Here is a 12,980-nt window from a genome sequence, read left to right on the forward strand (position 1 = left end):
GAGCAGCTGCATGTTAAACATCAGCTCAGTAGTGCTTATCACGCCCAAAGCCAAGGCTCTTTGGAGCGTTTTCACCAGACACTCAAGTCCCTGCTTAGGGGTTACTGTGTTCAGCTTAGCAAAGACTGGGAGGAAGGGCTTCCATGGTTGTTGCTTGCAGCACGTGAGGTAACACAGGAAAGTACGGGTTTTTCACCTAATGATTTGGTGATTTGTGAGATGGCTGTAGAAAATCTGACTAAGGCTCAGAAGAAAATGAAGAGCTGGTATGATCGCCGGGCTGAGCCGAGAATATTCAGTTTGGGAGATCAGGTTCTGGCGCTGTTGCCGACAGCCGGTTCTCCCTTTCTGGCTAAATATGCAGGTCCTTACACGGTTGTTCGGCAGGTGTCAGACCTGAACTATCTAGTTTCAACTCCTGACCGTAGACGTACTACGCAACTTTGTCACATTAATCTTTTGAAACCTTACTACAGTAGGTCTCCAGTTTCTGGGGCAGCAGAGACTGGTGATCAGGTTAAGTCAGTTGCTTTGGCTGCAGTTGCTGGGATATCTAGCTTCTCTTCCCACATGGTGGCAGTGGGTGGTGATGAGGATGTGGTTAGCCCAGACGACTGTGTGCTCCCAGCCTCGGTTGAAGAACTCAGAGAAGTTGTCTGAGTTGGACACACTACTTGGGCATTTGTCCAAGGAGAGGGCATTAGAAGTTGAGTCGTTGATTTGTAACTTTCCTGCTTTGTTTTCAGACACACACCGTCGTGCACTCACTTGATTCAACATGACATTGATGTGGGTGATACTGAGCCGATAAGGCAGAGGTTCTATCGGGTGTCATTTGAGAAACTGCAGCACCTAGAGACAGAGGTGAAGTATCTCTTGAATAATGGTTTGGCAGAACCCTCTTATTCCAGTTGGGCTTCACCTTGTATTCTAGTTAGTAAACCTGATGGGACGTATAGATTTTGCACCGATTATCGGAAGCTAAATAACATCACAAAGCCAGACTCTTTTCCGCTCCCAAGGGTTGAAGACTGTGTTGACCGGGTAGGATCGGCCAGGTTCGTAAGTAAGTTTGATTTACTTAAAGGCTACTATCAGGTTCCTTTGACACCTCGGGCTCAGGAGGTTTCAGCCTTTATAACGCCGTCTGGCCTATATTCGTACTCTGTGATGAGCTTTGGGTTACGAAATGCGCCCGCCACATTTCAGCGACTAATGAACCGCGTAGTCTCTGGTTTACAGGGCTGTGCTGTTTATTTGGATGATGTTGTCGTGTATAGTGACGGGTGGTCTGAACATCTTGAGTGTATCCAGGCTCTTTTTACACGGCTAGTTGAAGCTCGTCTCACTGTAAATCTCGCTAAGTGCGAGTTTGCCCAGGCAACAGTTGTTTATTTGGGGAAGGTGGTGGGGCAGGGCCAGGTGAGGCCTGTGCACGCGAAGGTGGTGGCTATTGATAATTTCCCTGTTCCAGCTGCCAAACCTGAGCTTAGACGTTTTTTAGGAATGGTGGGGTATTATCGTGGCTTCTGTGCTAACTTTTCCACCGTCGTTGCCCCATTGACCGACCTTTTGAAGGGCCGTATTAAATTTGATTGGACCGCAATTTGTCAGGCCGCATTTGAGAATGTGAAGTTGTTGTTAACATCTGCTCCTGTTTTAATGGCTCCCCGCATGGACCAGTCATTCCAGATGCAGGTCGACGCTAGTCACGTGGGTGCTGGGGCTGTGCTCCTGCAGAGGGATGAGCAAGGCGTAGATCGGCCAGTGTGTTTCTTCTCGAAAAGTTTTAACCGCTACCAGCTAAATTATTCGACCATCGAGAAAGAAACACTGGCTTTAATCTGGGGATTACAACACTTTGATGTTTATTTAAGTGGGGGTGCCGTTCCAGTTACCATTTATTCTGATCATAACCCACTAACGTTCTTGTATTCTCTAAAGAGCCCAAGTCAGCGCCTTATGCGCTGTGTGTTATTTTTACAACCGTATAGCCTACTGATCCGGCACATTCGGGGTGTGGATAAACATTATGGCTGACGCCTTGTCCCGTGCCCCGTGTGAGCCGGAGTGAGTCAGTGTCTTGTCCTGTCTGTTTCTCTCTCTGGTATCTCCCATCTCTTTCTCTGCCTAGTCTCCTTAAATTTGGCTTTCCAGGTACCGGGACTTGCTGGAGCCTGGAGTTTGAGGGAGGGTAATTGGAACTACTGGGGAGTGGAGGGAAGGGGCGGGTTTGCTGGATTCAAGTAGCCATTTTGCATCTGCTTGGCAGGCTTGGGCGGTGTATCCAAGCCATAACCCCTAGACCAAGTTGAGTATTTTTAACATTTGATGTTTACTCATAGTTTCATATATTGAGAAGTGAGATGTATGCTAGTTAATTGATAGGTTTGGGTGCTGGGGGGGGGTAGGTTTTTTTTTCAGAGTCTCTCTTTGAGGCCTCTGTCGTAAGGGGGGGGGGTGTCACGGCTTTGCCTGGCTCCTCCTCCTGCCTGTGTGCTGTGTCTGTCTCCTACAGGTGAGCTGGGCGCAGGTGTTTGGAGTTGTGCTAATCAGTTCCTGGTCTGGGCTTTTAAAGACGCTGTAGATGAGACCGACTGGGTGTGGACTGCCGTTGTTCCATCTCTCCTGCACCGACTAGGATTTTGTTTTGTTTATTCACTGCACTTCACTATACTGATTGCTTACACTTTTATTTTTCAAAGCTATCTTCATTACTGATTGTATAACATTTATTCTGTTAAATTCTATTTATTTAATAAATCAAGTATATGTGGTTATTCCGCGTGTGGTCTTTCCCTACTCTGTTGCGTGCTTTGAGCCAGGCTTGTAACATCAGTGATTTGACAGGATATAAATGAAATGTTCAGATAGGCTCTTTTTTGAGCTCTATTAATAATTCCCAAGAGCTGAGCCATCTCTTTTACAGCATTATGGAAATACAATAAATGGCCTGTAGAAAAGACCACCTAGAATTTAACAGAAGTGATTAGTGTCCAACTGTCATCATTGGACTTTTTCAGAGGGAAAATACCATTTAATTGAGCATTAATCATAACTATTTAAAAGAAAGCAAATAAATAGAGCTGGAAACTCCATTCCATTGAAGAGGCAGAAAAATGCTGAATATCAGCAGTATTCCCAATGAGTTGCATGGCAGATTCCCGCTCTGATAAATATGCAGGACGTCAGCACTTATGAAAGAGTTAGGCTGATGGGATGGAAGTGTAGATAGCCTATTAAACTGTAAATATTTACCCCACTTCTGAATAAAAATACTCTACTTTCCCCCAGGGTCTCAACATGTCCTCTTTTTGGCAGATTGCCAGGTTTTGGAGATGTTTTTGTTTCTGGAGCGAATGCGTGGTGGAGGGCAAATTCAGAACTTTTTCCTAGAGAGAATAAAAAAAGAGGGTGGAACACGGAATGCTTTTAGCTACCAGGTTAACACTTGCATTTGATTTGGAAATGAATTATTTATATTTATGACAGAAGTTTTATGTAGGAACTCAAAAAGGAAGATTACAGGCCCAAACAAAATCATATTTCTGCAGAATTTGAACAAAAGTGTCTAACAAAAGTTCTACATATTTTGTTCTGTTGTTTGTTAATTTGGCTTCATATGCTGCAAGTGAAGTACTGTGTTTAATTATTCTACTATATAGAATTCCCTGTACCTGTAAAGTACCAGTAGATAGGTGTCAATCATTTTAATATATTTAATCAGATTAATTATATGATTGTGTATTTGTAAGACCTATGTTCCGGTTTTGTTGTGTTTTCTCCCCATGTGCTCCTTGACCTAGTTTCTCCCTTGTCTGTCATATTTCACTCACCAGTGTCTTGTTAATTACTTTTTTGAGCTGTGTGTATATACATGTACAATATAGTGGTGTCTGTTCCTGGTTTCCTTTGTTCAATGTAAATGTCTATGTGAGATGTGTGTTCCTGCCTGCCCTATGTTAACCTTTGTGTGGATTAATAAAAACTGTACATCGTGAATTCTCCTACGTCTCCGCACTCCTTTGCTCCTACACAGTAAGCATTGTGACACTATTCATGCAATTATTGTATTAACTAGCAAATTAATTAAATAAAATAATTGTAAAAAATCTGGTATATCAATATATGCTGAGAAAAGGTCAGGGGCCTTAATAAAATGGGTTTTTTTTTTTTTTTTTTTTTTGTACTAAATTAACATGTTAATTTAACAGCCTTAATTAGAAGTGACTGAATTTGCACTTGCATTGAAGAATGATGACAGAAGCAGGTGGTAATGGTTTGTGGAAATACACTCTGATACACTTGTTCATTAAACATTATTATTATTATTTTTTTTTTTTTTTGAGTTTTTGAAAGAAAATCCTCGCTGTTTGCTTTCTTGTGTTTTCTCTCTCTCTGCTCATTCTTCTTCTAAAGCATCTGCTGAACAAAACCAAACTCTGCTGTATTTGAATCAGTTAATGCCCCTGATCATCCTGGAGTTCAGAGTCATTGTTCCTCTGGACCTTTAGGCAATGGCCTATAAGTGATTGCGGTTAAAGCATTTGCCTTTTACATGTGTCTATAAGCTTTTGAAGGACTGCTTGCTTGGATCAACCTCTCTGAAAACAAAGAGTGAGGCACAGATGTTACAAGAATATGTGCCCTCTCCTATATGGCTCCCAAGACCTTCTTGACCTGCTCCATTGAGATTTCCACTCTGCTAATATATAAGCTCTGTGCTGAGATCAAGTCAACCGTGAATTCTTGTGTTGTCTTTGCCTTAATACTATGCGTGAAGATTTTATTCATCTACAAATATGAGATAAGGTGTTTACAGCATTTATTTATAATAAAGTTAATAACATGCATTTAGAAAATAGATCATTTAACAAGCACTTTAAAACCCAAGATACCTCATTTTGGCCAAACAAGGCTTGTAAATATATTTCAATTCACAAAATAAGCTCTAAAAAATTAATTAAAAAACGTTATTTTTTTTCTACACAATTTTTGCATTTTCATGCTTAATATAGTAATATGTTTTTAAGCTTACTAACATGCTAACACCAAACTCTGTTGGAATGAATCGTTAACATTATCCTTGTAATTTTGTTTCAACCACAGACTATGAGGTTAATGTTCTGTAGCGCTCTTTTAATTAAAAATATTAAGTCATTATATTAAACTAACAGAAAAACTGAAGAGGAGAAATGAAAAAGTCATAGCGCAGCCTGGAAATTGAAAAAAGCTTTTAGTTCTTCATTAAAAGTTTAATTTGTCTGAATTGTTTATGGTTATCCTAGACAGAAGCTTTAATAGGACATATTAAGGGTCTTTGGATATGAGTTCTAAGTAGTATAGTGAGCTGATGGGGGATGGGAGTAAAGGGGATAAAGGAGCAAATAAAGCAAAATCTTCTCACACACATATACGCCATACAGGACTGATGCTATGAAACGAGTCTTTATTGACCACACTGGTATTTATGATGGCTTAGGGTGGGTGTTTATCGAAGAGATAGAGGAAGTTCAGCAGATGACAGACGGCCGGTGGGGTTGGGGGTGCAAGTTGAATGCTATTTATTGCTGGGTATATCAAAGAACAGGCTGTCAGCATGGCTGAAGGGAACATGGCAAAGGGCTGCAGCTGGATATTATTATGAGAAGCCAAAACAAACCAAGGAAAGCTGGCATAATGCATACAAATATATCACACATGCAAGTGTTAGAAGGCATAAACAAGCATGTGCTGTACATAATGTTATATCACCCGTGTGCATTCCATACAAACATCACGACTGGTTTTGCACAAGGGCAAATTAACATGCCTACTGATGTTGAAAACAGCAACTTTTCCTCAAGATTTGCTTAAGGAAAATATCCCCAAGCAAAACTCGCTCCAAATGGTTTACTTAGACACTTTTGGCCGTGTTGACGCTCACTTCAGCGGAAACATAGTTGGCTCTTTTCCATGTTTTGCATGCACCACAGAGATTGTCTCTATAATCACATTTCTTCCTTGGGCACTTCTCTCCTGATACAAAGTCAAAATAGATTTTTTTCTCACATATACTGTATAGATTGAGTCTTAAGCCATACATCTTCCCAGTGTCATCCAGGTCCCAATTTAGCCAGCTGAAGCATATATTGTATTTTGCTTTCGTCTCCGAGGCCTGAGGGGCCTTTTTATTAAAAGCATTTTTTTCACAGAAAATAAGCATAATTTTATAGCTTGTATTTGCCAAAAATGCTGTAAAACTTGTAACATGTATATTGTGAGCAAAATTTCTGTTTACATGAATTATCTACTACTATTACACACTTACTATGACAAATTCGCAGAGCAGAGTGTACTGCATCGAATAATATATCCCACAATGCAATGTGATTGGCATGAATGATCTGTAAGTAATATTAGGTCTGGGTTTTCTCTTCTTGATTCACTATTTGATGAAACATCTGACATCTTTACACAAAATTAAATTTAAAATGCATTCAAGATAACTGGACGTGTCATGCTGAATTATACCTCATGTTGTGTTCTGGTCTTTTTGACCCAGAGAGGATTGTCTTTTTCCTGAAAATGACACGTTAAAACTTGTTGACTTTATTTATACTTTTTTTTCCTCCTCCTTGTTACACTAGGTGTTCCTGGTCAAAAATGACCAGCCAACAAAAACTGATTGTAAATTTCTAATTATGCTGTATTCTTACCAAATACTTTATTATTATTATTATTGTTTTTTATCAACTTGTTTACTTTCAATAAGCACAGGTTTTGTATTTCTTTTTGAAGCTGATTAGTCATAAGCCTCACTGGTCTGAGAGTATGCACCTCATATACTAATTGTATATATACAATTATTGGTTATTTGACGTTATTAGAATTTCAGTCCTACCCCAGTCAAGTGGTATGACTAGTAAATAGCTGCCAGGAGGCCCAACCAAGTTGGCTGCTGAGTGAACTCACTGTCTTAAAAAGAGCTTTAGCTTTACTCAAGGCAGATTCTGATCCTTTCAGTCTGCTGCTCTGGTCTGTATCTCAGATCCCTCCAGGCCACGTTCTGGGCTCAACATGATCAACCTTTCATGCTCAGCTGCTTTGGTCTGAGGATTGGACAAGTTACAGGAGGGATCAATGGGTGGCTGTAAATCCTCCAGCCATTGTGATGGCTATTGATTTAGTGCTCAGTGGCTGTGCTATCTGCTCTATGGCAAAACCACAAACAAACTCTCTTATATGTGCCATTGATGTGCCCTGGGGTGAGATCCCCACTCACTCTGTCTCTTACAGACACAACATCACATTAGTCTGTTCTATAAAACTGCTTTGTTGCTGAACCCAACTAGAGCTGATGGACTATAGAGTCTCTTGGATAATTACTCAAAAAATGAGTCAAGTCTGGCCTCGTAATCTGCCTACTGACATGTAGCGCCATTGCGCTCCGGGCATCCCGAGTTCAAGTCCCAGCTCATGGACCTTTCCCGATCCCACCCCGCTCTCTCTCACCCACTTCACTTCCCGTCGACCTACTGTCCTATCTAAATAAAAGCCATAAAACAGCAAAAAAAAAAATCTTAAAAAAAAATTTGGGTCCATTTTGCTTGCCTGAGGACAGTTTCCATCTCAGTTCCTCAAATTAATTAGAGTGATCTTGAATTTAGAATTATTATTTAATTGTATTGTGGTTTCAGTAGTGACATTATGTTGGCAGCTGGATACCAATTAAGTTTCCCCAAAGCATTCAAGTCTTAAAGAGTTTTAAGTAAGGCATTGTTCAATAAATAATGACGATAGAAAAACACAAAGGGAAGAATGGTAGATGCCACAAAAGCTGTTTCTCAATGTCTAAACTTTTAAGTGAAAAGTACATATTCACAAATTGTTTTCCGTTGCAGTCTTTTGTTGGCTTCAAAAATATAACCTTACAAACAAAAACGACAATATAATTTTTTTCTTTTCTTTTTTTTTTTTTTTTAATAGCTTTCAGGCCAAAACAGTAGTTTGATCTGTTACCTTTGACATTTTTTTATTTTTTTTCATAATTGTTTAAACTTTTTGTATTCTCTTTTAAAGCCTATGATAGGCAGGCTCCATGTTGTTTAATAGCTTTTTTGTATTTTTTTTTTTTTTAATGCAAAAATAATGTTCTTCCTTGGTATTTTTGTCTAGTTTTCTAATAAAACTATATACATTTTCTTACATCAAGATACATTTACTTGAGAAGCAAAATTATCTTGTTTTTCAATAAAAAAAAAAAAGATTGAAAATCGATTTTCAGAGGATCATAATACAACTTGAACAATGAAAAGAATACTTGGCCCAGTTGAAACCCAAAAATGCTGTATACTTTCTCATCATTAATCATTAATTAATTAATTCATCATTAATTTTCCAGTTAAAGTTTGTTGTGCAGAAATTGATTAATTGAGATAATCCTAACCTTTATAAAGAGGTTTCTGTTGGGAAACATTTCATCTGGGATCTATAAAGAATAGCTACTTACATCTCTATAAATCTACTGCACCAATACGGACATATGCTGAGTAGCAGCTGAACATAGGAATCTCACTCCTCAATAACCCTCAAGCAGGCCTGATATAGCCAGTCCTTTCCCATTTTCTAAGACTACAGAACACCTTTACTCTGAACACTTTCTGGGTCAGTGCTTTAATAATGCACCTCACTCCTTTCAAATACAGCCAGACTTCTGAGGTTTTATGGGTCATACTATATGTACAAGACCAGGGGTTTTGAACTATGAGGACAAGGACCCCCAAAAAGATGATCTCACTGTCAGAAAAATATAAAGGCTGTTGCATGTGTATAAATCCATTACATACTGTGAGGAAACTATAACATTTTATTATAAAGATACAGTATTATATAGGCAACACAATTAAATAAATATTTACTAAATTAAATAATAGGTTTTGGGTTATTATTGTACTAAAGCAATTGTCAAAATATTATTAGGAAATTGCTTAATTTCTATACATTTCAAAAGTTTGGGGTTGAAAAGTATATATATAGTTTATACAGTATATATAATTTTTTTGAAAGAATTGTATTAACCAAGACTGCATTTATCAAAACAGAGAACAAAGTAATAATAATGTGAAATATTACTACGATTTAATGTAGCCATTTTCTAGTTTAATAGATTAAAATGTAAACAACAACAACAGAAATTATTCCTGTGATGGCAGCCATTACTCCAGACCTCAGTGTCGCACGATACTTCAGAAATCATTATGAAGATTTTGCGCTCAAGAAACATTTCTTGTTATTATCAATGTTGAAAACAGATGACACTTTTTGGACACTTTAGTGAATAGAAAGTTCAAAGAAGGGGAAGTAGTGGCCTAATGGTTAGAGAGTTTGACTCCTTACCCTAAGGTTGTGGGTTCGAGTCTTGGGCCAACAATACCATGACTGAGGTGCCCTTGAGCAAGGCACCGAACCCCTTAATTTTCAGTGAAATACTAGCTAGAAGCTCCCAATAAAGTACCATCTCTTAATTAATCAGACTTGCTGTGTCTGTATTTGATAAACATTTTTCCTTCCTGACGTACTTTCTTATCTACATTATGTTCCTGAGCTGCAGAGGAAGAAAACATTCCATGTTTTATGAAGGGTTTAAACCCTTCGCCTGCGGTAAACTCTTCTTTTTTCACTGTCACTATATCTGGCATAGACAGTTAGATGGCTTTTGTGTTCTTACACCTTTGAAAGAAGATGAAAGCCAGGTGTCATCCCTGTGTACCAGCTTTATTAAGTAGTCTGATGCATCTTCCCGCTCGCACACACCATTCAGATCTCCAAAAATCCCTCGAAGTCATGCCCTCTCGACCCTCTGCCCCCCGCCTGCAAAACAAGGCAGAGAAAAGACACAATTTAGCCAATTAAAAAGATACATACCAAGGCGATTCTTGCAAAACTCTCTGTAGTTCTGCACTGTGGGTACTTAGCAAGGTCCCATCGTACATCAGGTTCCTCAAGGGTAAAGCGGTCTGCTCTACTTCCGTGAAGGATGGCTCAAGTATCTTTCCAGCCGAGTACCTTTCGAAGGCAATGACAATGCCTTCTCTAATGGCCTCCTGTCTAAATGAGCAGTAGCAGAGTGTGCAGCGGTGCTGCACTGACCCTGCCACCATCCATTAGGCACTGTGCCTTTGGAAACACTGTCAGTGCCACGCTCTCATTTGTGACACTACAGTACCATGTTCATCCCCAGACGTTTTGTAATAAGTAAAAGAGTGTTGTGACTGGCTTGGATGTGTACTGGAAGAATGACTTTGGACCTCCAGGGTCGGGTCTAATCAGGCTTCTGACTGAGAGGACTAGCAGACAGCACAGTGATTTTTGGGCTGCATCTGTAGCACATTAGTGGAATGCCAACAGGAGCTCTCACACAGACAGCCAACTGTGATTTCTGGTTTGCCACACTGAGTAGTTCCTTTGATAACGGACATAAATTATTAAGTGGTTATTGGAGAAACTATTACAGACTGCGCTTGTTCATCATCAAATTTATTTACACGAGGAAAGGGACCTTATTTATATCCAAATGGTAAATAATTTATGAATCCCAGCAGCCTGATCTCATTATGATTCGTAGGTATTTGAACATAGTGTTTACATGTACAAAAACAATTTCTGAACGTTTTTATTACCTGGATGATTTAGTTATGAATCTACACAGACTGTTTACACATACATTTTTTGTTGAATAGACTCTGAAACAACCAATATGGATTTATTGACTCATCTAAAATGTAAACATTGTTTTTGATTAGATAATGATTAAATGATAGCAGAATTTATTCATTTTAAAGTTTTGGATAAAATGATGGAATCCTCTTCAATGAGTTGAATGCAACACCTGACATCACAGAGAACAGAATCAACGTTTATGAAAAATCAGGTAAATGTGTTACCATACAGTATTTAATTAAATACATTAAAATCAACTATGTATTCCATTAATTCAATATTCTATTAACCAAAAATGATTTGTGGTCCCACTTTATATTAAATGGCCTTAACTACTATGTACTTACATTTAAATTGATCATTTGGTACAGTGCACTTATTGTGTTCATACATGTTTTCACATTGTAATTATTTTTGAAAAATATCTGCATTTGATTACATCTGTAATTAATTTCTGTAATTGCATTTATAATTAGACCATTGACCCATCCCTTACACCTTAAACCACCCTTAAACCTACCCATAATACCAAATCTGTCCCTAACCTTACCCATTTCCCAGCTCAATAGCAGTAAAAGTGCTTTGCAATAGAATATGAACACAATAAATATCAATATGAAAACTGAAAGTAAGAAAAAAAAAAAAACATTTTGACGTATGTTAGATTATAATTATTTATTTGATGTTTTTACTTGTTTGTTAAACATTAGTTGAAACTTAGTTATACTTGAACTACTAAAATAACTAAAACTAAATAACAAATACATACAAATTATACAGACATTTTAAAGAATATATAATATAAATGACAAAAAACCCACAACAAAATTACTTTAAAAATAAATAAATATGTTTTAAATTAAAATGAAAACAGAAAACATAAAAATAATATTAAATTCAAAATATAAAGAAAAACTATCAAATCATTTTAAGTGATTCAAACAAAAGTCTTTTAAAGATTTGATTTCAAGTTTTGGCAAGCTTTTGAAGATTTCCACTTTCTTTCAAAGCAGACTGATTAAAAAATAAATAAATAAATAAATCCTGTGTGCACTTAATCAGAGAAGTTGTGTACAAATCAGCCAATCAGATTAGAGCTTGCCAGATCAGAAAGTACTTTCCAGTTTTGTCAGCAAATGCATTAAAATATGTTTTTGTCAAACAAATAAGTAGTTTATTCCATTATTTTATACTGTTTAATAAAAAAAAAAATACTTTGTAAAATACATTTTCATTGTGTGTTAGGTATGCAGCCATGCAGCATGCAAAAAACAAGTAGAGTTTCAGCTTTGAAACTCTACTTGCAGGGCTGCTTCTGCGACACTTCTGCTATGCAGCACCACCTTTCATGTGTGAAATCTGCAACCTATTAAAATTGATGCCAAAGAGAAAATGCGTCACTTGGACCCATCTGCATCATCTAATTATTAAAATATTCATCAGAGAACTCCAGGTAGCGAGGAACCCACCCACACCAGCTCTTGGCTTGGCACTGGTTGACCCTCTTGATAAAAGCATAATAAGAACCTTGAATTTCAGCTACATGAGTCTTAGCTCATTTAGAGCACACATCAAACATCAGGGAAATGGACCCGGCGAGTCTGTGTGTGTTTGCGTTCCCTCAGTTGTAAACCGCAATTCTGTACTAGATAAGGAGGCCGAAGGTAATGGAGAGAAAATCCTTTTAGAAATCGTCATGCTCTGTATAGCGTCTAGATTAGGATTTCTGCTTATAATCCTAATGAAAATTGGTGTTGGAAATGACTTTCTTAATCGACTAATACTGAGGCTGGTGCCAGCTCCTTTAGTTTGCCCAATAGCTCATGTTATCTTACACACCTAGTTTGTTTACAGTTTTCCAAATGTAATTGAGACCACACCAATTGGCTGGTAGTAACTAATTTGGATTTGAAAGGCGAAATCCTCTCATGTTATGAACTGCTCAGTAAAACTGGGTTCAGATCTCTGCAGGGAGCTGCTAATCATTACTAGGGTTTGATTTTTCTCAAATTTCGATCCTAATTTCACAGGTTCGGAAAGCAACAGAAAGAATGACCTACTTTGGAAACTGCAGGCTGTTCTGCCCTGTAAAAGTGGCATGCATTAAAAAAAGATTTCGAATGTTTCCATTTTCTCTAGCACACCGCAAAGTACACAAAAGTACAGAGGTCAGCCATTTGCTTAAATCCGTGTCATTAGACTTGTTTTTCAGAGTGTGGCTTGATACATTTCAGTAGTCAAAATAATAATCATTTAATTTTTTCAGTCTAAGTATTCAA

Source organism: Cyprinus carpio, chromosome A17, assembly GCF_018340385.1.
Source record: "Cyprinus carpio isolate SPL01 chromosome A17, ASM1834038v1, whole genome shotgun sequence".
NCBI lineage: Eukaryota > Metazoa > Chordata > Actinopteri > Cypriniformes > Cyprinidae > Cyprinus > Cyprinus carpio.